At 47.2% G+C, this 24367-nt stretch overlaps 1 protein-coding gene across 2 annotated transcripts in view; it reads left to right on the top strand.

Moving 5' to 3' along the window:
• Positions 1-6873: 6873 nt before the first annotated feature.
• SYT8 (synaptotagmin 8) overlaps positions 6874-24367 on the top strand; it is a 45930-nt gene continuing 28436 nt past the window's right edge. The window contains exons 1-2 of one of the 2 annotated variants that reach the window (XM_066583108.1): positions 6874-6958; positions 10815-11029. The gene's annotated coding sequence lies outside the window, so the exon portion shown is untranslated. The remainder of the gene's footprint in view (positions 6959-10814; positions 11030-24367) is intronic. The other variant, XM_066583107.1, reaches the window with a different exon arrangement.

The following is a 24367-nucleotide window of genomic DNA, read 5'->3' as shown; positions in this document are numbered from 1 at the left end:
CGGTAAAATGAGTACTCAGCTTGCTGGAGGGTAAAAGATGACTGGAGAAGGCAATGGCAAGCCACCCTGCAAAGACAGTCTACCAAGAAAAATATCATGATGTGACGTCACCCTAGAAGTCAGTCATGACTCGGTGCGTGCACCAGGGGACTTTACTTTTTCATTCTGTATCTACCATATGCACGCAGATTATATCCACTACAGTATGACTAATGCCAGAAAGAGGATCTAAACTAGGGGCTCCAGTCATATGTGTAAAGCAGCAACCGCATGAAGGTATGCAGCCCACCCTATTGGTTAGAGGACGTGACAAGTCCACTTTTAGACATGATCAGACCAGATTTTTCAGGTCCCATGGACCTTAAAAAAAGTACATAGCCTGAAAAGCCAGTTATAATTTGTATATTTGCAACACAATTGTCTTTAAATGTCTTATAGCTGAAGGGTAAAGTTGCTCAATTGACATTACATAGAAACCAAAAACCTAAGCATCAGAACCAGATGTACTGTATATAACCTGAGCATCAGGACCAGATATACAGTATATAACCTGGGCATCAGGACCAGATGTACACTATATATAATCTGAGCATCAGGACCAGATGTACTGTATATAACCTGAGCATCAGAACCAGATATACAGTATATAACCTGAGCATCAGGAGCAGATGTACACTATATATAATCTGAGCATCAGGACCAGATATACTGTATATAACCTGAGCATCAGAACCAGATATACAGTATATAACCTGGGCATCAGGAGCAGATGTACAGTATATAACCAGAGCATCAGAACCAGACGTACTGTATATAACCTGAGAAACCGGATCAGATATACAGTATATAACCTGGGCATCAGGACCAGATATACAGTATATAACCTGAGCATCAGGACCAGATATACAGTATATAACCTGAGCATCAGGACCAGATATACAGTATATAACCTGAGCATCAGGACAAGATATACAGTATATAACCTGAGCATCAGATGTCTAAGATGACTGCACAAATTCTCAAACTACCTAACACACAGTGTTCACTTCCCTCTGATTGGTTAGTGCAGATCATGTAAGAAGTTCTGGCCAATCAGAGAGCAGAAATGAATTGGTAGTCTAACACTGCCAATGTACTGTGGGGATTAGGTAACATGAAGATTGCATTGGCCATCTTGGATGACTTAAAATGGGACCTGGAACCTATGAATCACAGGGACAGAAGAGAACAACAAGTGCAGGTAATATAACTGGTTCCCTCTGGTCCCGGGACAGAATTTTATCCCAAAACTGGTGGGTCACTTTAACATCAGGACAGCAGCTGCATTTAATAAGGTTTTGCTAGTGTACTGGGAAGCTCACTTGGGCAATCGTCTTTAGGGCAATCGTCTTCTGACCCTCTATATGTGAAAGACTGACAGCTCAAAAACTGTTGGTCTAGATCACATCTTCTCCACAAGCCGAAATTCTTATTTGCACATTGAACTCTATGATGTGATCAATCATGGCATGAGCCTAACTAGCAATTGGTAGCAGCTTCTATATTTGATAGTGGCATTGCTAGCACTGGGCATCTGGGGCACATGCATGTGATTTTTGGACTAGTGACCTAGATTCCCAGGCAGTCACCACTTTCAATTGTTTTTGCATCTCGGGACATGGATACAGTTGACACCTATGGCAGGAAGCCATAAGTCACAGGCTGCTTTTAGGCTGTGGCTTGCAAGATGACTGGACCACATACTGGAAGTTAGTACCCCGAACCAGGTGGCACAATAATGTTACTGCATCATTCTACATGCTCATTCTCAATGAACACATCAGATAGGGGAGACTTCAGCTGCTCCCCTCATCAGGATCAGGGATAGATGAGTACACATTTCATTATTTTCAAGGGAACAAATGGGGCATTTTTCCTTATTAGAGGGCACAAACATTGGAATTTGTATTGTTTGGGGGGAAAAAGAGGGCATTACTGATTTGTAAGGGGCACAAACAGGCATTATTACCTTCCAGGAGGAACAAAGGTGATCATTTGTACTTTGGGCACAAAGGGGTCCGTTATTATTCTGTTGAGATAAAAATGGGCATTATTACTTTGTAGGGGCACAAAGATGGACATGATTACTGTGTAGGGATCCATATGGGGCACTATTACTATGTGAGACAGTAAAAAGAGCTCTATTACTATTTGGGAGCGCACAAAATCAACAAATGCTGCAGGTGAAACAATATACTAATAATACCGTGTCATTTATATGAGGCAGACAGGAAGGGTTAAAAAAGCCCTTGAATTCCCTTCCCTATGTAACATTACTTTCTCTTTACTTTTAAAGTCTGAGATATATGCAGAATAGAGGGGCAAATACTTTTTCATAGCACTGCAGTGATAACTTTCTGAAGAAGAACTCTATAGGTGGCTCACCATCGCTGACCAAGAGCAGAACCCTGTAGCACAGTAATGCACGGAAGTTATTACCTTGTGACAAAAAGCGATTCTGCCACCGTGATCGAGGAAATGATTAATAATGGTTATATATATCTCTAGTAGCTGAAAGATAACAATACTCCCTCGGTGTTCTTACAACAAGCTGAGCTGTTCAAATATGCAGTTTGGGTTTGGTCCTACAAGGTAAATGATGACTTTACCAGCTAGGTTCGCTTTCATTATGATCCTCATTGCTACACATTCTAACTACTACAACTCGGCTCTCTTGACATTTTGATGTAACCTGCATTTGCACAAAACTTTTTTATGTGTCACTTGAAAAATGTGAGCCTGGCTTAAACAGGGACATATCTTGGTGCAACTCTCCAATGAAAGGCGCTTCTCCTGGTGTCACAGCCCCAAGTCCTTTCCGGTAGTGGTGTCACCAGCACTTTTGGGTGCATACCTCTGCAGCCCCAAGAGTGATGTGTTTCCCAGCTTGACTGATGAAGGGGTTCATCCTGAAAACATATATCTTCTGCTGGCTTTTAATTCACTAAATAAAAAGAGGTGGATATTGGATCCCATCGTCTAAGAACGTTCATTGGAAAGTAATACCAGATTTTTGTTTTCGCATTGGTGGTCTACTTGGCTGTCATGGAGGACGTTCACCAGAGCTCTCATCTGACTATTAATGGAAAGTCCTTAAGGCTAGGGTCACACAGGGCGGATTTTCGTCGGAAATCTCGCGGTTTGGCCGCAGCAAAAACCGTGAGATTTCCGCCGGGAGAACCGCCGCGGTTTAAGCCGCGGCGGCTTTGAAGCGGCCCGGCCGCGCTGCGGCCGGCGCTCCCATAGAGGAGAGCGCGGCCGCAGCGAAGAATGGACATGCTGCTTCTTCTGAAACCGCGGCTGCGCCCGCCGCAGCCGCGGTTTCGACCGGATTTACCGCAGCGGATTAGCCGTCCCGTGTGGACGAGATTTCTGAGAAATCTCATCCACATGGCTGGCTAATCCCAGGATTAGCGGCCGCGGGCGGATCTGCTGCGGCAAAACCGTGGCAAATCCGCCCTGTGTGACCCTAGCCTTATAGTTCTTCATAGAGGACCCCCCTCTATGATATCCTAAGGGGACATAAGGAATGGGGTTGCCTTGGTTAGACACCTCTTTAGAGCCCCATTCAAGATTATCAAAGATCAGGTGAACATTATATGTTCCTGCTCAACTAGATCTGCTGTTCTGCCAGGCCATACCCCATGTGTCTAGTTTACCAGATATACTGCCCATATAGGTTGGTTTTACCCAGTTTGCACCAATTATTAATTGTCATTTACAGTTCGTAGTGTGTAAAATTTCTTATATTGAAAATAACCAAATTTCCGACTGGATTTTGTTGGAAAGTGATATTTGCGGTCTAGGCAGACGCTACAGTAACCGGACAAGCAGGTTGAGGACAGAATGACGTCACCTTGTATTTGCGAAAGCTACATTTTGGCAATGGGCTACATGGGTGCATTAACATTTTTGATGCTCAAGTTGTTGATTAGAGGAGTTTTTCAGCAGCAAAGACTATTTGGTAAAGTTCCAGATTTGGACAACTTTTTTAACTCATTCAAGACTAAAGTCCTTCCAAGAGCCATATGTTTTTTCTTCTTTTTCCAGCAACATAGCTGTGAGGGGTTGTTTTTTGTGGGAAGACTATAGTGCTTTTTTTAGGGATTTAGTTTACAGTGTTCTCAGTGCAGTAAAAATGACGTGTGCGTTCTATTCTGCGGGTCAGTATGATTACGGTGCTAACAAATATATTTGGTTTTTCAATGTTTTACTACATTTTTAGAAGTAAGGAAACTTTTTTTTAAAAAAACAAAACTTGTTTTATGTTGCCATATTTTGATCCCCATAACTTTTTTGTTCACTTTTGTAGTTTCTATTAGTGCCGTACATTTTTTTTGGATTACTTTTTATTCAATATTTTCAGCATTTTAGTATAAAGTACTCTTTACTGATGCCTATTAAGCCCTAACACAGGCAGGGCTTAATAGGCATCCATACATGACAGCCGTGGGAGTCTTCCCTAGGTCCTATACTGCCACCTTCACCCATTGGCACACCACGATTATGTAATGGAGATGCCAATGGAGCACCCTTCTCCAACTTGCCGTTTAAGTGCATAGTGCATTGTCAGCTTTGACCATGGTATCTAGATAGTTAACGGCAATAATCGGAGCTACCTCTCTGATCATGCCCGCTGCTGGTGATTGCCAGCTGTTGAAAACACTTGACACCCTCTAAATATGAAGTGGCTACCGTGCACTCTCCATACACCTTTCGCAACAACATGGCGTATATATACATAATGCGGTCAGTAAGGGGTTAAGGGGAGACGCAATGATTACAGCCACAGTTGTCAACGTGGTTGGGCTTTTGCATGATTTGAGGCTACCCGTAAGACCTGGCAACTGTTCCTTTATCTTCCCAAACTCCTATTAATCTGTTTTTCCTTCCAAGATAGGATTTACCGATGAAGCAGCTGACACGAGAACAAATGAGTCACTCTTCTGCAGGTTAGTCGGCGGTGGGGAAAAATGCAAAACATGTTTTTCAGTGTCTGTCAGTCTTCAATGCAAATCTTCACGTGGCACAGAGGTACCAAAGTTTAACGTGAGACTTAACACGTTAAGAAAGAGTTCAGTACCGCAGTTTATTTGCCATTCAATAGCTTTTCAATGGCCTCTATTGTGTTAATATAAGAGAACTTTTGATTCTCAACGGCTTAAGATCAGATAACTTCTCATAGAAAGATATCGCAGTCAAGTTAAACTTTGTTACATCCGTATGCTGTATATAATCTCTGCAACAAGACTCTGGAGGTTGTAGTTCCACAATAGTGTATGAAGCATTTCACAATCACTAAATGGTGATCAATGAGCGATCGAAGAACTACGTGTACTTCTGTCAAAACTTTAAAGCTCCATCTTTGAATATAGCTTCACTATAAGGGAGGTTTAAAGTTGTTACAATATCTTTTTGGTAGAAGATCTGGATAGATCTCATCAATTAAAGGGGTTATCCAGGCAGCACCCGCCATGATACCCTGGGGTCGGAGCAGAAGCACTGTTCCAGTCCTGTGTAGTGGCCGGAGCTTGTAATTGCCAGCACAGCGCTCTCATTGAAATCAATGGAACTCCAGCCTGCAATTACAATTGCAGCTCCCATTGATTTCAATGAGAGCTACGCTTGCAATTACAAATGCTGGCTACCACACAGGGGTCAGAGCAGTGCTTCAGCTCGGACTCCCAAGCATTCCAACGGGCGCTGTCTGGATAAGACCTAATCTTTGAGAAATTCTGGCAGCAACTGTTCCATTTCCCTATAGCACCTCCACAGGGCAAATGAAGAATTACACAGTTCCCATTGAAATCTGTGGCTATCTGTGTAATGCATGGACATGCTGGATCTTCCAGAGTGAGAGACACTCTTTGCATCCCCTCTATAATATTAAACTATTAAAATCAGTGGGCTGTCATATTTATGGACCTCTGTTTAACTCTTGCACTGCTAAAAACTCTTCTACATGAGTTTTTTTATAGTGTGTAGTCAAAAGACTGATTTAGTGCTATATCTCAATACTGGTGTCCTATATTGAAATAATAATAGCATACTTGAATGGGAAGACATGGATGCTCTACATGATGATATGACACATGGGCCCTTGGGGGCCCTGGAACATGGATTTCAATTTTATATTGAGGCCCTTGTAAGAGATAGAGAAGAGATCCTAACAGCAAAGTTGAAGAGTAGCATGGGAGAAGCAGAAATCCACTTGGACCATTTAGGAAGTCATCCACTGTTGTCTATAGGAGATTCAGGTACCGATCCGTGTGGAGAGTCCCTGGAATGAACACAAGTTCAACGACGGCTCCTTGCATGTATCCTAGCAGAAAGAGACCGCTGTTTAATACACTTTCCTTAACTCAGTTATAGCAGTGCTCCCACAGGACCTAGAGAGCCGTGGAAGTGGATTTCTGCTTCTCACATGCTACTCTTCAACTTTGCAATTGGGCTTTACTCTCTCGCTTACATGGGCCATAATACAAAATTTGCAACTGGGTTTTACTCTCTTGTTTACAGGGGCCATAATACGAAATTGAAATCCATGTTCTAGTGCCTACAGGGGCCCGAGCGCTATACCATCCATGCCTTTCTTTTCAAGTATACTATTGTTATTGAGATACAGCACTGGATCCATCTTTTTGACTCCACCCTGTATAGCGTGCCATTCTCATGCCATGATTGCTGCCAGGTCCTGTGCCCTTACAACTACATGCTTTCTAAGTGAGCCTCCCAGTTGTGACAGTCTATGTACTTATCTCCCTGCGTCACTGTAATGGTCTTTGTGTGACCGTGGGTGTGGTGTCACTCTAGGTTGCAATATAGTTGAATTTCCAGTTCTGTGTGACTTCGTTGAGGGTACAGGAGAGACAAGGAAACAAGGCTGGTGCCAGCGGAAAGGACATACTGCATGGTCCTGGTAAGCCCCTTGTTGCTCATTTAACTTTCTATGCTATTTGTCTGGTTGGGGCAAGGGCATACTGTGTTGCTTTTGATGGAAGTTGGTAGGTTTTTGGCTTTCCTTGTGCGAGATTTATCTGCATTGAAGAAGTAGCAGTATAAATATTGACACAGTCTGAACTTCTTGAAGCCTAAACTTCGCTCAAACTTTTGACAAGTGCTTTGTAATGGTTTCAGTGGGCAATGTGCAAATGCCCCTCTACTCAAGTGCATCAGCATGGCACCCCAATATCTCGCATTACTCCCACAAGGTCCAGCAAGGGGTTTTGCTGGGTTATCACAGTGGCAATGGATTAAATACGTTTCTTTCTCCGACTCTAGTAGCTGTATCCCTGTATTAATGGGTTAATTGCGCAGTCACAGTTGAGCTTCTGGTATAGACATCTGTACTAAATATATACAGCAGTAATGGTGGCTTTACGTGCATTGGCGTATTTTATTGTAGTTTTTGCGCCTGCAAGGCATGTTCATTTGCGCGGGGCAAACAAAGACACACCAATCAAAATGGCTAGCCAGTTCCAAATGTGTTCTTTTTCCTGCGCAATTACGCAGTGCTTCACGCATTTCTTGCATATCGCGTGCACATTTGCGCTCACCCATTGACTTCTATAGGGACCTTTGGTGCATAATTATGCAGAAAAATAAAGCATGTTCTTTTTTTTTTTTTGCGTGACTGAAAAAACCCGAATAAATATGGAAATGTAAACTGACCCATAGAAATCAATGCCTTGTATTCTCTACGTATTGTGCGCGCAAATACGCCAGTCTGAGGCCGGCCTTATACTTCTCCTTCCTGCTGGATTGGTGTTTTTCCAAAAAGCACCTCATGAGGGCTTAAACAGGCAAACGCATTTGCGCACTTTTTCTAGTATGCATGAAACTCACGCCCGCATAACGTGGCAAAGCAAACCCATTGACTTGCCCTATCTTTCTGCGTGTTACATAGAAAGCTGCCATAGAAGTCTATGGCAGGTTATAAAAATCAAGGGAAAGGGTGTGACCCTGCAGACAACTCTTGTTTATGTGCAAATACGCTCTTTTCCAGCAAGTGTATTTGCGCATACGTTCGCCTGTTGAAGCCCTTATATGAAACCACCCTTGTAGTAAATCCTGGCTCAAATATGGACTACGTGTTACAAAGAGAAGCTTTTCATTGGAAGTTGTCCATTGGAACCACTACAGTACACTGGTCTAGGGAAAGTATGAACATATTCTTTTTACTTCTAACTTTCTGCCATTGAGGGGAGAATATTTCTTTCTGTCTGGAAAACTACGTGGCGATTGTACATGAAATCATGATTTTCTAGAACATATGATTTTAATAGAACCCTATGAGGAGAAAAATGTAATACAGTTATCATAAAACAATAATAATAATCTTTACTTATATGGCGCCAACATATTCCGCAGCGCTTACAAGACAGGGGAAAGAAAGAAAACCAAGGTGACATGAAGTAATCGATTGATGGAAACAGTAGGGGTGAGGGTCCTGCTCCAACGAGCTTACATACTACAGATAATGGGGTGATACAGAGGGTAAAGGGGCTGGAGATGTGCACGGTATGGCGAGGTGAAGAGTGAGGGATGCTATACACATAGACAATGGTCAGGCCGTATAGTGGCTGAATCGGTATGACTGCAGGTGCCGGTTGATGGCGGCTAGCAGGGATTACAGTCAGTACGTCAGGGAGCATGTTATCAGTGTAAGTAAAGAAGGGTTTGGTTTGGAAGATATAGTATACCTCCCTGAAAAGGTGCGTTCTTAGGGCACGCCTGAAGTTGTGTGTGTCGGAGATAGCCAGGATAGTTTGAGGTAGCGCGTTCGAGAGGACTGGTGCTGCTGTGGAGAAGTCTTGGAGGTGGGAATGAGAGGTTCGAATTAAAGAGACACTTAGTCTGATTTCATTAGCAGAGCGGAGGCTGGGTGGTGGATTGAGATGAGGGAAGCAATGTAGGGCGGTGTGGTGCTATGAAGAGCTTTGTGGATGAGGGTAGTGAGTTTGAATTGAATTCTGTATTTGACGGGCAGCCAGTGCAGTGCCCGGCACAAGGCAGAGGCATCCGAATAGCGGCTGGACAGGAAGATGAGCCTGGCTGCCGCATTCAGGATGGGTTGGAGAGGGTAGAGTCTGGCGCAGGGGAGGCCTATCAGCAACGAGTTGCAATAATCGAGAAGGGAGTAGATCAGGTTAACAGTGAGCGTTTTTAGCGTGTCCACAGTGAGAGAGGGGCGGATTCTTGCAATGTTGTTGAGGTGCAACTGACATGTTTGGGCAAGAGATTGGATGTAGGGGGTAAAGGAGAGAACGGAGTCGAGTATAACCCCAAGACAGCGGGTGTGCTGGGATTTGTCGTGGTGACAGATACTGAGATGGAGATGTCAGGCTGAGGGCGGTTAATAGAGGACGGAAACACAAGTAGGACAGTTTTTTAGTGGTTTAGTTTTAGGTAGAGAGGACATAGTATTAGAGACAGCGAACACACAGTCAGTGGCGTTCTGGAGGAATGCTGCTGTGATGTCATGGGAAGAGGTGTATAACTGGGTGTTGTCAGCATAGAGATGATACTGAAAGCCATATCTCCTGATGGTCTGTCTAATGGGGGCTGTGTAGATAAGTCCTGGGGGACCCCAACAACAAGGGGAAGAGGAGAGGAGGTTGAGTCAGCAAAGCGGACACTGAATGAACGGTTGGATACGTAGGAGGAGAACCAGGAGAGGGCAGTGTCCTTTGGTCCAAAAGAGTGAAGCATACTGAGGAGGAATTTGTGGTCAACAGTGTCAAACGCTGCAGAGAGATCGAGGAGGATCAGTAGGGAGTAGTCACCCTTCGATTTAGCCTTCAGGTGCCCTATAATCTAATACAATCACATTAGTGCCATAATTGTACACAATTTACCATTAGGCTGGGTTCACACAGGGCGGATTTGCCGCGGTTTTGCCGCTAATATCGGGATTAGCCAGCCATGTGGACAAGATTTCTCAGAAATCTTGTCCACACGGGACGGCCAATCCGCTGCGGTAAGTCCAGCTGGAACTGCGGCTGCCGCAGTCGCGGTTTCAGAAGATGCAGCATGTCTATTTACTTTTCTTTTTTGTTTATTTTCGTCACGGCCGCGCTCTCCTCTATGGAGCGCCGGCTGCAACGGAAAAGCGAGCGGCCGGGCTGCTTCAAAGCCGCCGTGGCTTTTTCCACGGCGGTTCTCCCGGCGGAAATCTCGCGTTTTTTGCTGCGGCCAAACGGCAAGATTTCCGACGGGAATACGCCCTGTGTGAACCCAGCCTTATGCAACTTTGAACTTAAAGTGTACACAAACTTTCAGGTGACTTTTTTTTTGAGAGTACAGTGCCATTTGTGTGTACATGACGAATACCCCTATTTCCAACCATTAACATGTATAACTTGTGTTCTGTATATGTTAGCAGTTTTCATTCTAATTCAGTTTTCCTTAAGCTAGTGAGTATAAAACTGCTCAAGTTGTGGTTTTACCTGCCGGTGTCACATGCAACTTTTAATGTGATTGGCAGAGGCGTAACTTGAATCTCCTGGACCCCAATGCAAAATGTGTAACAGGGCCCCCAACTATAATGCTTTATTCATAGTACTGGGCTCCCTATATGGAGAAGAGAGGCCTTATGGGCCCCCTAAGGCTCCTGGGCCCGGGTGCAACCGCATCCCCAATAGTTTCACCACTGGGATCGGTCAACGATGTGAGAGAGGCTGCCCAAATGTCCCTTGATTGCAGATATCGAGGAAATATTAGATCAGGTATGTTGAATTTCAGCATAACTGATGCTTATCCTTTTGTTCCCACAGATAAAGTCGTTGTCAGACAAGATCTCAAAGAATTTTTGCCTTACAACAAAAATCAGCTAGACATACCAGCTTGGATATGGAACATGCTTGAAGAATGCAAATTGTTCTGGCACAATGCCAAACTTTTTTATGGGTGACCTTATACAAGAACAAGCAACACGTACCAATATTTTCTATTGACACTGTGATCCTATTCCATGCTTAAATCCACTGTGGTAATCTCACCCGGGTGACACATGATACGCTTGGATTTGCTACATTCATGATTTAAGATTCTGTACAATGGATGAGTTTTACTAAGCTCAGTGTGGTTCAGTTTGTGCAGAAGACTGGTATACCTGCCGCGCACAACATTTATGATGTGTTTTAGGCCCCCTGTCCACGGCAGTGTATTTGCCGGCAGTAAACCGCCGGCGAATCACGCCGACCGATGCTTCCCATAGCATTGCTATGGAAAGCGCCGGCACCTGTCCATGAGCGGAGAATCATTGCGATTCTCCGCTCGCAGCGGGCCTTTCACAGCATGCTGCGAATTGCCCCAATTCTCCACGGTCAGCCTATCTATTAGATAGGGCTGACCTGCGGAGATTCGGCAGTGGCTCCTGCTCCCGGGCAGCAGCTCCCACGGCGGAGACTCGCCGTAGGATACCACATCGCCCGTGGACAGCCAGCCTTAAGCTGCTTTCACAGTTCAGGGAGCAGAAAAGGGGAATCCCCTGGCCGAACGGATCGCCTTATGACGAACTGAACAACGCCAAACGGACAGCATTGATGGTTTGTCCAATAGGGGCTGTGTAGATGGAGAAAAGCAGATGTGAACCGGCCTTACTCATGTTTTGTACTTCACTTGACCAGGGCATGGGTTAGCGGAAATCGGCATTGTTTACTGAGAAGGGGGTGCGGATAAAAATGGGACACTATGTGCCAAAGCTATGCTAAAGAATTTGATGCAAAATGTTGTCAGACAATAAGGTAACTTAGGGCGGGTTTTACACGGGCGTATTTGCATGCATAGTACGCAGAGAATAAAACCCACTGATGTCGTTGAGTTCACTTACTTTTTTGCGCATGCGAAATAAAATGCAGCATGCTCTACTTTTGAGCACATTTGCGCACCAAAAGGTCCTCATAGAAGTCCATGTGTGGGTGTGCAAATTGCGCACAATGCACACGAGCATAGCAGATATTACGCTAATTTAACTTAAAGGGGTTGTCCCGCGCCGAAACGGGTTTTTGTTTTTTTTTAACCCCCCCCCCCCCCGTTCGGCGCTGAATCCCGGCGGTCCGGCGTCTTCATACTCACCTGCTGAAGATGGCCGCCGGGGTCTGCTCCCTCCGTGGACCGCAGCTCTTCTGTGCGGTCCATTGCCGATTCCAGCCTCCTGATTGGCTGGAATCGGCACGTGACGGGGCGGAGCTACACGGAGTCGGCATTCTGCACGAGCGGCCCCATTGAAGACAGCAGAAGACCCGGACTGCGCAAACGCGGCTAATTTGGCCATCGGAGGCCGAAAATTAGTCGGCACCATGGAGACGAGGACGCCAGCAACGGAGCAGGTAAGTATAAAACTTTTGATAACTTCTGTATGGCTCATAATTAATGCACAATGTACATTACAAAGTGCATTAATATGGCCATACAGAAGTGTATAGACCCACTTGCTGCCGCGGGACAACCCCTTTAATTACCCATTGAAATCAATGGGAGCATGCTTGTCTTTATAGGCAGACACAAATACGCCTGACACGCCTAGCAAAAAATACAGTAAAATACACAGAGGTGTGTGTAAAATTGCAACGCCCATCGCGCAAACATGCAGGTGTAAATGTGCTCGCATCCGTGTAAAGCCGGCCTAACAGGTGGTGCAAAAATACACAAAAGTAACTAATCGGTGCAGCAAATTCATCTGACATCATGCATCCCTGTAATAAATTTGACACATTTTTGGACTGTGTGGTCTACGCTCATGGGGGGGAGGGGGATTTATCATCAGGGTGATTTTTGCTGCCACTTTTCTGGTGCGCTCTACTTTTGTCCCCTTCTTCAGTTTGAAATTCTGTAACTGTATCAAGTGTCGTATGATGTTGATAAATTTCTTGCATCTTTGCATATTATGTCTGGAGACGTGGAGTCACTTTGCTGCTGGAGTGAGATTATGACAAACTTTGTGACTTTTTAAAAAATTGTATTTCAGAAATGTCTCTAAATCCGTGAAAAGTGCGTGAAAGAGGCAACATCTCTTCTTTTTGGCGCAAACACAATAGTCAATTTTGTTTACACTGATTTGCACTGAAGAAGGTGCAACTTATGCCAAAACTCTGGCGCAATACCAATAATAAAAGTGGCCATTGCGTCTAAATATTACAGAGGATTAGGCCGGGTTCACATCTGTGCTGGAACCTTCGTTGGGAATTTCCGTCGCAGATATGGGACAAAATACTGGAATGAATAGTGCTGCACGCTTCTTTATTAGCTGAGCGGAAACTGAGCAGGCCTCATTATAGTCAATGGGGTCTGTTTGGTGCATTTTGGTTCAGTCATTAGATGGACCTGTTCGGCCAGGGAATTCCCCTTTCCTGCTCCATTCGGAAAAAAACGGAACCCTGCCGCAGTTGTAAAAACAGTCTTTGTAAATCTGCACCGTTGTACAAGACATAGGACCATCCAGGTTATATTTATGCTCAGGAGAGATTTGATGTGAGTTTTCTGTCAGCTTTTCTTCCCTTCTGCAATTTAAGGGCTTTCTCAGATGCTTGCCGCTAAGAAGCGTATTTTCGCATTAACCAAAATCTTCTATTTTTTTACCGTTTAACCTTTGCACTATCTGTTCTTTTTGTCATAAATCAATGATAAATTTGTCGAAATACCAGAATTCTGCCCCAACACGAGCAATAAATGTGCCCTATCATATCTTAATGTTTTTAAGTCATCATTAGACACATAGCATCAGTCATTATGTCAATTATTTATACTCAGGACTGTGACAGTAACAAGGGGGCGCTCTATACGTCTAGAGGAAATAAGGTTTCTACACTGACATAGAAGGGGGTTCTTTACTGTAAGAGCAGTGAGACTATGGAACTCTCTGGCTGAGTACGTGGGATGGCAAACTCGATAAAAGAGTACGATACAATATTACACGTTGCAATCATTACTAACTTTAGAGAGGTCGGTGATCCGGGGATTATTCCAATTGCCAGATTGGAGGCAGGAAGGAATTTTTTCCCTTAAAAGGGGAAAATTGACTTCTACCTCATTGGGGTTTTTTTCCTTCCTTTACATCAACATTGGGGGTAATCGGCTAAACTGGATGGACATATGTTTTTTTTCAGCCTTACATACTATGTTACTACTATGCTACTGTAGTGACCCAGAGTTAACGGGGCCTCTCCATAAGGGTGCCTACTAGAGATGAGCGAACACCAAAATGTTCGGGTGTTCGTTATTCGTAACGAACTTCCCGTGATGCTCGAGGGTTCGTTTCGAACAACGAACCCCATTGAAGTCAATGGGCGACCAGAACATTTTTGTATTTCGCCGATGCTCGCTAAGGTTTTCATGTGTGAAAATCTGGGCAATTCAGGAAAGTGATGGGAATGACACAGTGACGGATAGGGCAGGCGAGGGGCTACATGTTGGGCTGCATCTCAAGTTCCCAGGTCCCACTATTAAGCCACAATACCGGCAAGAGTGGGCCCCCCCCCTCCCAACAACTTTTACTTCTGAAAAGCCCTCATTAGCATGGCATACCTTTGCTAAGCACCACACTACCTCCAACAAAGCACAATCACTGCCTGCATGACACTCCACTGACACTTCTCCTGGGTTACATGCTGCCCAACCGCCCCCCCTCCCCCCCACAGCGCACACCAAAGTGTCCCTGCGCAGCCTTCAGCTGCCCTCATGCCACACCACGCTCATGTCTATTTAGAATTGCGTCTGCCATGACGAGGGACCGCAGGCACACACTGCAGAGGTTGGCACGGCTAGGCAGCGACCCTCTTTAAAAGTGGCGGAGCGATAGCCCACAATGCTGTACAGAAGCAATGAGAAATAGAATCCTGTGCCACCGCCATCAGGAGCTGCACACGTGGGCATAGCAATGGGGAACCTATGTGCCACACACTATTCATTCTGTCAAGGTGTCTGCATGCCCCAGTCAGACCGGGCTTTTTAATTCATAGACACAGGCAGGTACAACTCCCTATTGTGAAGTCCCTGTCGACCCACAGCATGGGTGGCTCCCTGGAACCCACTGGCGGTACACAGAAATATCCCATTGCATTGCCCAACACAGCTGAGGTAGTAATGTCGTGCTTAATGCAGGTGGGCTTCGGCCCACACTGCATGCCCCAGTCTGACTGGGGTTCTTTATAAGTGTACAGATGTAGTAAAAACTCCGTGTGCACCTACAGCATGGGTGGGTGCCAGGAAGCCACCGGCGGTACATAGAAATATCCCATTGCATTGCCCAACACAGCTGAGGTAGTAATGTCGTGCGTAATACAGGTGGGCTTCGGCCCACACTGCATGCCCCAGTCAGACGGGTTCTTTAGAAGTGTACAGAAGTATTAAAAACTCAGTGTGCACCTACAGCATGGGTGGCTCCCTGGAACCCACCGGCGGTACACAAAAATATCCCATTGCATTGCCCAACACAGCTGAGGTAACGTCAGCTGTAATGCAGGTGGGCTAAAAATTAATTTGATTACACTGTAGGCGAGGGCCCACAAAAATTGCTGTATCAACAGTACTAATGTACATCCCAAAAATTGGCCATGGCCAGCCAAGAGGGCAGGTGAAACCCATTAATCGCTTTGGTTAATGTGGCTTAAGTGGTAACTAGGCCTGGAGGCAGCCCAGTGTAACGAAAAATTGGTTCAAGTTAAAGTTCCAATGCTTTTAAGCGCATTGAAACTTATAAAAATTGTTCAGAAAAATTATTTGAGTGAGCCTTGTGGCCCTAAGAAAAATTGCCCGTTCAGCGTGATTACGTGAGGTTTCAGGAGGAGGAGCAGGAGGAGGAGGAGGAGGAATATTAGACACAGATTGATGAAGCAGAAATGTCCCCGTTTTGGATGGTGAGAGAGAACGTAGCTTCCATCCGCGGGTGCAGCCTACGTATTGCTTACGTATCGCTGCTGTCCGCTGGTGGAGAACAGAAGTCTGGCGAAATCCAGCCTTTGTTCATCTTGATGAGTGTTAGCCTGTCGGCACTGTCGGTTGACAAGCGGCTACGCTTATCTGTGATGATTCCCCCAGCCGCACTAAACACCCTCTCCGACAACACGCTAGCCGCAGGACAAGCAAGCACCTCAAGGGCATACAGGGCTAGTTCAGGCCACGTGTCCAGCTTCGACACCCAGTAGTTGTAGGGGGCAGAGGCGTCACCAAGGATGGTCGTGCGATCCGCTACGTACTCCCTCACCATCCTTTTGCAGTGCTCCCGCCGACTCAGCCGTGACTGGGGAGCGGTGACACAGTCTTGGTGGGGAGCCATAAAGCTGGCCAGGCCCTTAAAGACTGTTGCACTGCCTGGGATGTACATGCTGCTCGATCTACGCACATCCCCTGCAACATGGCCCTCGGAACTGCGCCTTCTGCCACTAGCGCTGTCGGCTGGGAATTTTACCATCAGCTTGTCCGCAAGGGTCCTGTGGTATAGCAACACTCTCGAACCCCTTTCCTCTTCGGGAATGAGAGTGGGCAGGTTCTCCTTATACCGTGGATCGAGCAGTGTGTACACCCAGTAATCCGTAGTGGCCAGAATGCGTGCAACGCGAGGGTCACGAGAAAGGCATCCTAACATGAAGTCAGCCATGTGTGCCAGGGTACCTGTACGCAACACATGGCTGTCTTCACTAGGAAGATCACTTTCAGGATCCTCCTCCTCCTCCTCCTCCTCAGGCCATACACGCTGAAAGGATGACAGGCAATCAGCCGGTGTACCGTCAGCAGCGGGCCAAGCTGTCTCTTCCCCCTCCTCCTCATGCTCCTCCTCCTCCTCCTGTACGCGCTGAGAAATAGACAGGAGGGTGCCCTGACTATCCAGCGGCATACTGTCTTCCCCCGCCCCCGTTTCCGAGCGCAAAGCAGCTGCCTTTATGGTTTGCAGGGAATTTCTCAAGATGCATAGCAGAGGAATGGTGACGCTAATGATTGTAGCATCGCCGCTCACCACCTGGGTAGACTCCTCAAAATTACCAAGGACATGGCAGATGTCTGCCAACCAGGCCCACTCTTCTGAAAGGAATTGAGGAGGCTGACTCCCACTGCGCCGCCCATGTTGGAGTTGGTATTCGACTATAGCTCTCCGTTGTTCATAGAGCCTGGCCAACATGTGGAGCGTAGAGTTCCACCGTGTGGGCACGTCGCACAGCAGTCGGTGCACTGGCAGCTTAAAGTGATGTTGCAGGGTGCGCAGGGTGGCAGCGTCCGTGTGGGACTTGCGGAAATGTGCGCAGAGCCGGCGCGCCTTTACGAGCAGGTCTGACAAGCGTGGGTAGCTTTTCAGAAACCGCTGAACCACCAAATTAAAGACGTGGGCCAGGCATGGCACGTGCGTGAGGCTGCCAAGCTGCAGAGCCGCCACCAGGTTACGGCCGTTGTCACACACGACCATGCCCGGTTGGAGGCTCAGCGGCGCAAGCCAGCGGTCGGTCTGCTGTGTCAGACCCTGCAGCAGTTCGTGGGCCGTGTGCCTCTTATCGCCTAAGCTGAGTAGTTTCAGCACGGCCTGCTGACGCTTGCCCACCGCTGTGCTGCCACACCGCGCGACACCGACTGCTGGCGACATGCTGCTGCTAACACATCTTGATTGTGAGACAGAGGAGGAGGAGGAGGAGGAGGGTGCTTTAGTGGAGGAAGCATACACCTCCGCAGATACCAGCACCGAGCTGGGGCCCGCAATTCTGGGGGTGGGTAGGACGTGAGCGGTCCCAGGCTCTGACTCTGTCCCAGCCTCCACTAAATTCACCCAATGTGCCGTCAGGGAGATGTAGTGGCCCTGCCCGCCTGTGCTTGTCCACGTGTCCGTAGTTAAGTGGACCGTGGCAGTAACCGCGTTGGTGAGGGCGCGCACAATGTTGCGGGAGACGTGGTCGTGCAGGGCTGGGACGGCACATCGGGAAAAGTAGTGGCGACTGGGAACTGAGTAGCGCGGGGCCGCCGCCTCCATGATACTTTTGAAGGACTCCGTTTCCACAACCCTATACGGCAGCATCTCAAGGCTGATGAATTTTGCGATGCGGACGGTTAACGTTTGAGCGTGCGGGTGCGTGGCGGCGTACTTGCGCTTGCGCTCGAACACTTGCGCAAGCGACGGCTGAACGGTGCGCTGAACTACACTGCTGGATGGGGCCGAGGACAGCGGAGATGAGGGTGTGGGTGCAGGCCATGAGGCGGTAGTGCCTGTGTCCTGAGAGGGGGGTTGCATCTCAGTGGCAGGTTGGGGCACAGGGGGAGAGGCAGGGGTGCAAACCGGAGACGGTGAACGGCCTTTGTCCCACCTTGCGGGGTGCTTGGCCATCATATGTCTGCGCATGGTGGTGGTGGTGAGGCTGTTGGTGTTGGCTCCCCGGCTGAGCTTTGCGCGACAAAGGTTGCACACCACTGTTCGTCGGTCGTCAGGCGTCTCTGTGAAAAACTGCCAGACCTTAGAGCACCTCGGCCTACGCAGGGTGGCATGGCGCGAGGGGGCGCTTTGGGAAACACTTGGTGGATTATTCGGTCTGGCCCTGCCTCTACCCCTGGCCACCGCACTGCCTCTTGCAACCTGCCCTGCTGATGCCCTTGACTCCCCCTCTGAAGACCTGTCCTCCTGAGTAAGCGTTGCACACCAGGTGGGGTCAGTCACCTCATCGTCCTGCTGCTCTTCCTCCGAATCCTCTGTGCGCTGCTCCCTGGGACTTACTGCCCTTACTACTACCTCACTGCAAGACAACTGTGTCTGATCGTCATCGTCCTCCTCACCCACAGAAAGTTGTTGAGACAGTTGGCGGAAGTCCCCAGCCTCTTCCCCCGGACCCCGGGAACTTTCGAATGGTTGGGCATCAGTGACGATAAACTCCTCTGGTGGGAGAGGAACCGCTGCTGCCCAATCTAAGCAGGGGCCCGAGAACAGTTCCTGGGAGTGTTCCCGCTCCTGAGCAGGTGTCATTGTAGTGGACTGAGGAGGCTGGGAGGAAGGAGGAGCAGCAGACAGAGGATTCGGATTGGCAGCAGTGGACGGCGCAGAACTGCGGGTAGACGATAGGTTGCTCGAAGCACTTTCTGCCATCCAGGACAGGACCTGCTCACACTGCTCATTTTCTAATAACCGTCTCCCGCGTGGACCCATTAATTGGGCGATGAATGTGGGGACGCCAGAAACGTGCCTCTCTCCTAATCGCGCAGCAGACAGCTGCGACACACCTGGATCAGGAGCTTGGCCTGTGCCCACACCCTCACTTGGCCCTCCGCGTCCTCGGCCACGTCCACGTCCACGTCCTCTAGGCTTACCCCTACCCCTCAGCATGCTGTATTACCAGTGATTAGATTTCCCAGGCAGGAAATAAATTGGCGCAAGACTGCAGGCCAAATATAATTTTTGCCCTTTTTGGAAAACGAAAGGCCCCACTGCCTCTAGTGAATGAATTATCTAAGTTTAATAACTGTGCTGTGTCCCTGCTTATGTGTCACAGAACGTGAGGGTAGCAGAGTTATTATAACTCTTGGAGAGCAGGTATTTTTTTTTCCCAATTAAGGAAAGCAAATGGCGAACCCAGCAGTAAAGCGTAGCTGGCTGCGTATGATTTAGCAATGTTTTTCACGCAGCTCACACGTCTACACAGGCGTAAGGACGGACACAGGCTGGACAAATAGATTTCTTTTCAGTTTTTTCCCACCAACAGGCAGCACTGCGTATATTCAATGAACCTGCGAAGTTTAATAACTGCGCTGTGTCCCTGCTTATGTGTCACAGAACGTGAGGGTAGCAGAGTTATTATAACTCTTGGAGAGCAGGTATTTTTTTCCCCAATTAAGGAAAGCAAATGGCGAACCCAGCAGTAAAGCGTAGCTGGCTGCGTATGATTTAGCAATGTTTTTCACGCAGCTCACACGTCTCCACAGGCGTAAGGACGGACACAGGCTGGACAAATAGATTTCTTTTCAGTTTTTTCCCACCAACAGGCAGCACTGCGTATATTCAATGAACCTGCGAAGTTTAATAACTGCGCTGTGTCCCTGCTTATGTGTCACAGAACGTGAGGGTAGCAGAGTTATTATAACTCTTGGAGAGCAGGTATTTTTTTCCCCAATTAAGGAAAGCAAATGGCGAACCCAGCAGTAAAGCGTAGCTGGCTGCGTATGATTTAGCAATGTTTTTCACGCAGCTCACACGTCTCCACAGGCGTAAGGACGGACACAGGCTGGACAAATAGATTTGTTTTCAGTTTTTTCCCACCAACAGGCAGCACTGCGTATATTCAATGAACCTGCGAAGTTTAATAACTGCGCTGTGTCCCTGCTTATGTGTCACAGAACGTGAGGGTAGCAGAGTTATTATAACTCTTGGAGAGCAGGTATTTTTTTCCCCAATTAAGGAAAGCAAATGGCGAACCCAGCAGTAAAGCGTAGCTGGCTGCGTATGATTTAGCAATGTTTTTCACGCAGCTCACACGTCTCCACAGGCGTAAGGACGGACACAGGCTGGACAAATAGATTTCTTTTCAGTTTTTTCCCACCAACAGGCAGCACTGCGTATATTCTATGAATAATAACTGTGTTGTGGCCCTGCCTATACAATTCTTTCCCTGCAGTATCAATGGAGGGTGCAATGCTCTGCAGAGGCGATTTTGAGAAGCCCAAAAAAAATGCAGCACAGCCAACAGCAGCCTGGACAGTACTGCACACGGATAAATATGGCCCTAGAAAGGACCGTTGAGGTTCTTGAAGGCTACACTCACTCCTAACACTCTCCCTGCCTATGCAGCACTTCTGTCCCTAATGCCAGGTGCAACGGTCTGCAGAGGCGATTTTGAGAAAGAAAAAAAAATCCCACTGCTAACAGCAGCCAACACACAGCTATCAGTGGCCCTAATAAGGACCTTTGGGGGGTCTTGAAGCCTACACTAACTACCAATTCTTTCCCTACAGCAGCTCCGGTATAAACAGCACTGTCCCTCATCTAACTCACACCGCATCTGAGGCGAGCCGCGGGAGGGGCCGACTTTTATATTAGGCGAACACCTGATCTCGCCAGCCACTCACAGCAGGGGGGTGGTATAGGGCTTAAACGTTGCAGGGGGAAGTTGTAATGCCTTCCCTGTCTTTCAATTGGCCAGAAAAGCGCGCTAACGTCTCAGGGAAGGAAGTGAAAGTAACCAGAACACCGCATGGTGTTCGTCACGAATAACGAACATCCCGAACACCCTAATATTCGCACGAATATCAAGCTCGGACGAACGCGTTCGCTCATCTCTAGTGCCTACCCACTAGCGTTTTTTTTCTGCTGCGAATTTGCTGCGTTTTTTTTTCCAATTGTCAATGGGACTTTCTAATGTTAAAAACGCAACGCACCAAAAACGGCAACTTGCGTTTTTGGTGCGTTGCGTTTTTAACATTAGAAAGTCCCATTGACAATTGGAAAAAAAACACAGCGAATTCGCAGCGGAAAAAAATGCTAGTGGGTAGGCACCCTAAGGGCTTAGTCACATGGGCACCGATGCGCCCGTGTGACTGAGCCCTTACTGCAGGAAGAAGACGGCCACACTTCAGGACGGACGACTCCCTGCAGCACCGAAGAAAGAACACATAACCGTCAATGAAGCCGGTCACATGTTCTTTCTTCCGGCGCTGCAGAGAGACATCCGTCCTGAAGTGCGTCTGTCTTCTTCCTGCAGTAACACGGGCGCCGATGCGCCCGTGTGACTAAGCCCTAAGTGTGAATGTGTTTGTCTCGTGCCTTTGTATTGTCAGTGTCTTCTATGTTGTATGCATTTGATGTGTATTGCACCTCTGCAACACTGAATGGGTTAATGTCTGGGTTATATTTGAGAAATGTATCATCTTGTAAGTCATGTGATTGTGCTCTGTATATGTGTTTGCAAGCATGCTGTGCAAATTAGTCCAAGGCAGTCTGAGTCTGCAAGAGTGCAAGCAGCGGTGCGTGTCTTGAGGAGAAAAAGGAACTTTCATTGAGTGGGAGAAATTGTACTTCGTCTTACGAGAATCTTCACGATGGAAGAGGCTGAGCGATGCCCTGATGTCTGCCCTGGGTCCAATTCACCCAGGCCGCCTCAGAGCTAGTATGGAGTACTGAGAGAGAGTGAGCGGAGCCGCCATGCAATGCTGAGTGCAACTTCCAAATGTGAGTGTGTACCGGTAGAGGGCTGGAGAGAGAGTGAAGAGAGTTGCCGGGAGCAGAACCCCACAGATAACTGGGACTGTGGATTCTTTTTCATTCTGAGAATCCTCCCTGTCACACCATTATTCTGTTTGCATCGGTGTTGTACTGGTGGATGTAAAGTTTATGGACTGTTGATAGTTTATTCAAATAAACAAGCACTACCGACCATTCCCAGTTTTGCTCAGAAAGTTTTCCCTGTGTGTGGACTTTTTATTCTAACTTCTGGATTTACCACAGAGGATGGAACGGTGGCATCACAAGTGACAACGACCTTAAGGTAGATCGCGTATTGGGTTTTCCCTGTGAAACTCCCCCAGCAGTAACTTAGTTGGGTCCTGCGCTACCCCCAGGGGAGGAGATGGTAGATCTCCATGGCAAGGCCTTATCTACCCCGTTATCTCCTCGGCTGTGGGTTTGCTCCCCGGACACTGCATTACTAATTGTGTATGTCAGAAAACTGCAGAGGCAAACAGTGCAATATATGACAGCTGTCCTTACAAGCCTCTATTCTTACGTCAAGGATGTCCCCCATGTGAAATTTGCATAGGGAAAGGCAGTCAGATAGTTGTTGTCATTATTTACCTGTGTATTAGTATGAACCAATCCCTGACATATATTTGGGTGCAGATAACACCCACCTAAAACCACCAACACTGCCCAGATATCTGGTGCATACTGTACACTGCGCAGACAAATAGTAACCATATGAGTCATGCAAACAAGAGCCAGATAAGTATTATATATAGCATTTAGATCATGGGTGTCAACTCATTTTCACTAAGGGCCTCATCAGCCTGATGGTTGCCTTCAAAGGGCCGATTGTAATTCTCTAGTAAGGGCTTGTTCACATGAGCGTATTTGCGTAGCGTATTACGCACACAATTTCTGTGCGCATAATACACAGTGGATAGAACCCATCGATTTCAATGTTGTTCATTCACATGAGCATGTTTTTTCACGCAATGTACAGCCGTCGTGGAAAAATACGTGGCATGACCTATGTTGGTGCGTATTATGCACCACCATGGATCATTGAAGTGAATGGGCGTGGGCGAATACACAGTGAATATTCAGGAAGCCCGCATATTTGCACACCATTTTAATGAGCCTGTTTGCATTTTTTTGCGTGCGCAAATACGCAGTGTATTTGTGCTCATATAAACACACTGGGGCAGCCAGAAAACGCAGGCATAAGCAATTGTTAATCATGCAAATATGCAAGACCGAAATACCTTTATACATGTGTGACCAAGCCATAATAGTGACCCGCCCTAGTGGCCCCAGTAGTAATAGTGATCCCCATAGTGGACCGAGTATCAATAGTAACTCCCATAGTTGCCCAATAGTGATCCCCATAGCAGTCCCAGTTGCAATAGTGATCCCAGTAGCAATGGTGATCCCCATAGGGGCCCCAGTAGTAATAGTGATCCCCATACTGGACCCAGTAGTAATAGTAACTCCCATAGTTGCAGAATAGTGATCCCCATAGCGGTCCCAGTAGCAATAGTGATCCCCATAGTGGTTGCAGTAGCAATGGTGATCCCCATAGGGGCCCCAATAGTATTAGTGATCCCCATAGGGGCCCCAGTAGTAATAGTGATACCCATAGGGGCCCCAGTAGTAACAGTCTCCCAATAATGGCCCCATTAGTAATAGTGACCCCCCCCCTTAGGGACTGCAGTAGTAATAGGGACCCCAGAGTGTCTGCAGTAGTAATAGTGCCCCCATAGTGGCCCCAGTAGTAATAGTGACCCTATAGTGGCTGCAGTAATAACAGTCTCCCCTTAGTGCCTCCAGTAGTAATAGTGACCCCCACAGTGACCCCATAGTAGTTCCAAAAGTAACAGTCTCTCCATAGTGGCCCCAATAGTAATAGTGATCCGCATAGTGGCCACAGTAGTAATAGTTATCCCCATAATGGTCCCAGTAGTAAAAGTGATCCCCATAGTAGCCCCAGTAGTAATAGTGACCCCCATAGTGGCCACAGTAGTAATAGTTATCCCCATAATGGTCCGAGTAGTAATAGTAATTTCCCATTGTGGTCTCAGTAGTAGTAGTTATTGCCATAGTGGTCCCAATAGTAATAGTGATCCCGATAGTGGCCGCCGTAATAGTGATCCCCATAGTTGCCGCAGTAGTAATAGTCCTCCAATAGTGTCCCCA

The sequence above is a fragment of the Eleutherodactylus coqui genome, chromosome 11 (genome assembly GCF_035609145.1).
Source record: "Eleutherodactylus coqui strain aEleCoq1 chromosome 11, aEleCoq1.hap1, whole genome shotgun sequence".
In the NCBI taxonomy this organism is placed as follows: Eukaryota; Metazoa; Chordata; class Amphibia; order Anura; family Eleutherodactylidae; genus Eleutherodactylus; species Eleutherodactylus coqui.
Note: the sequence above shows the minus strand (reverse complement) of the source record. Positions and strands in the feature narration are given on the sequence as shown.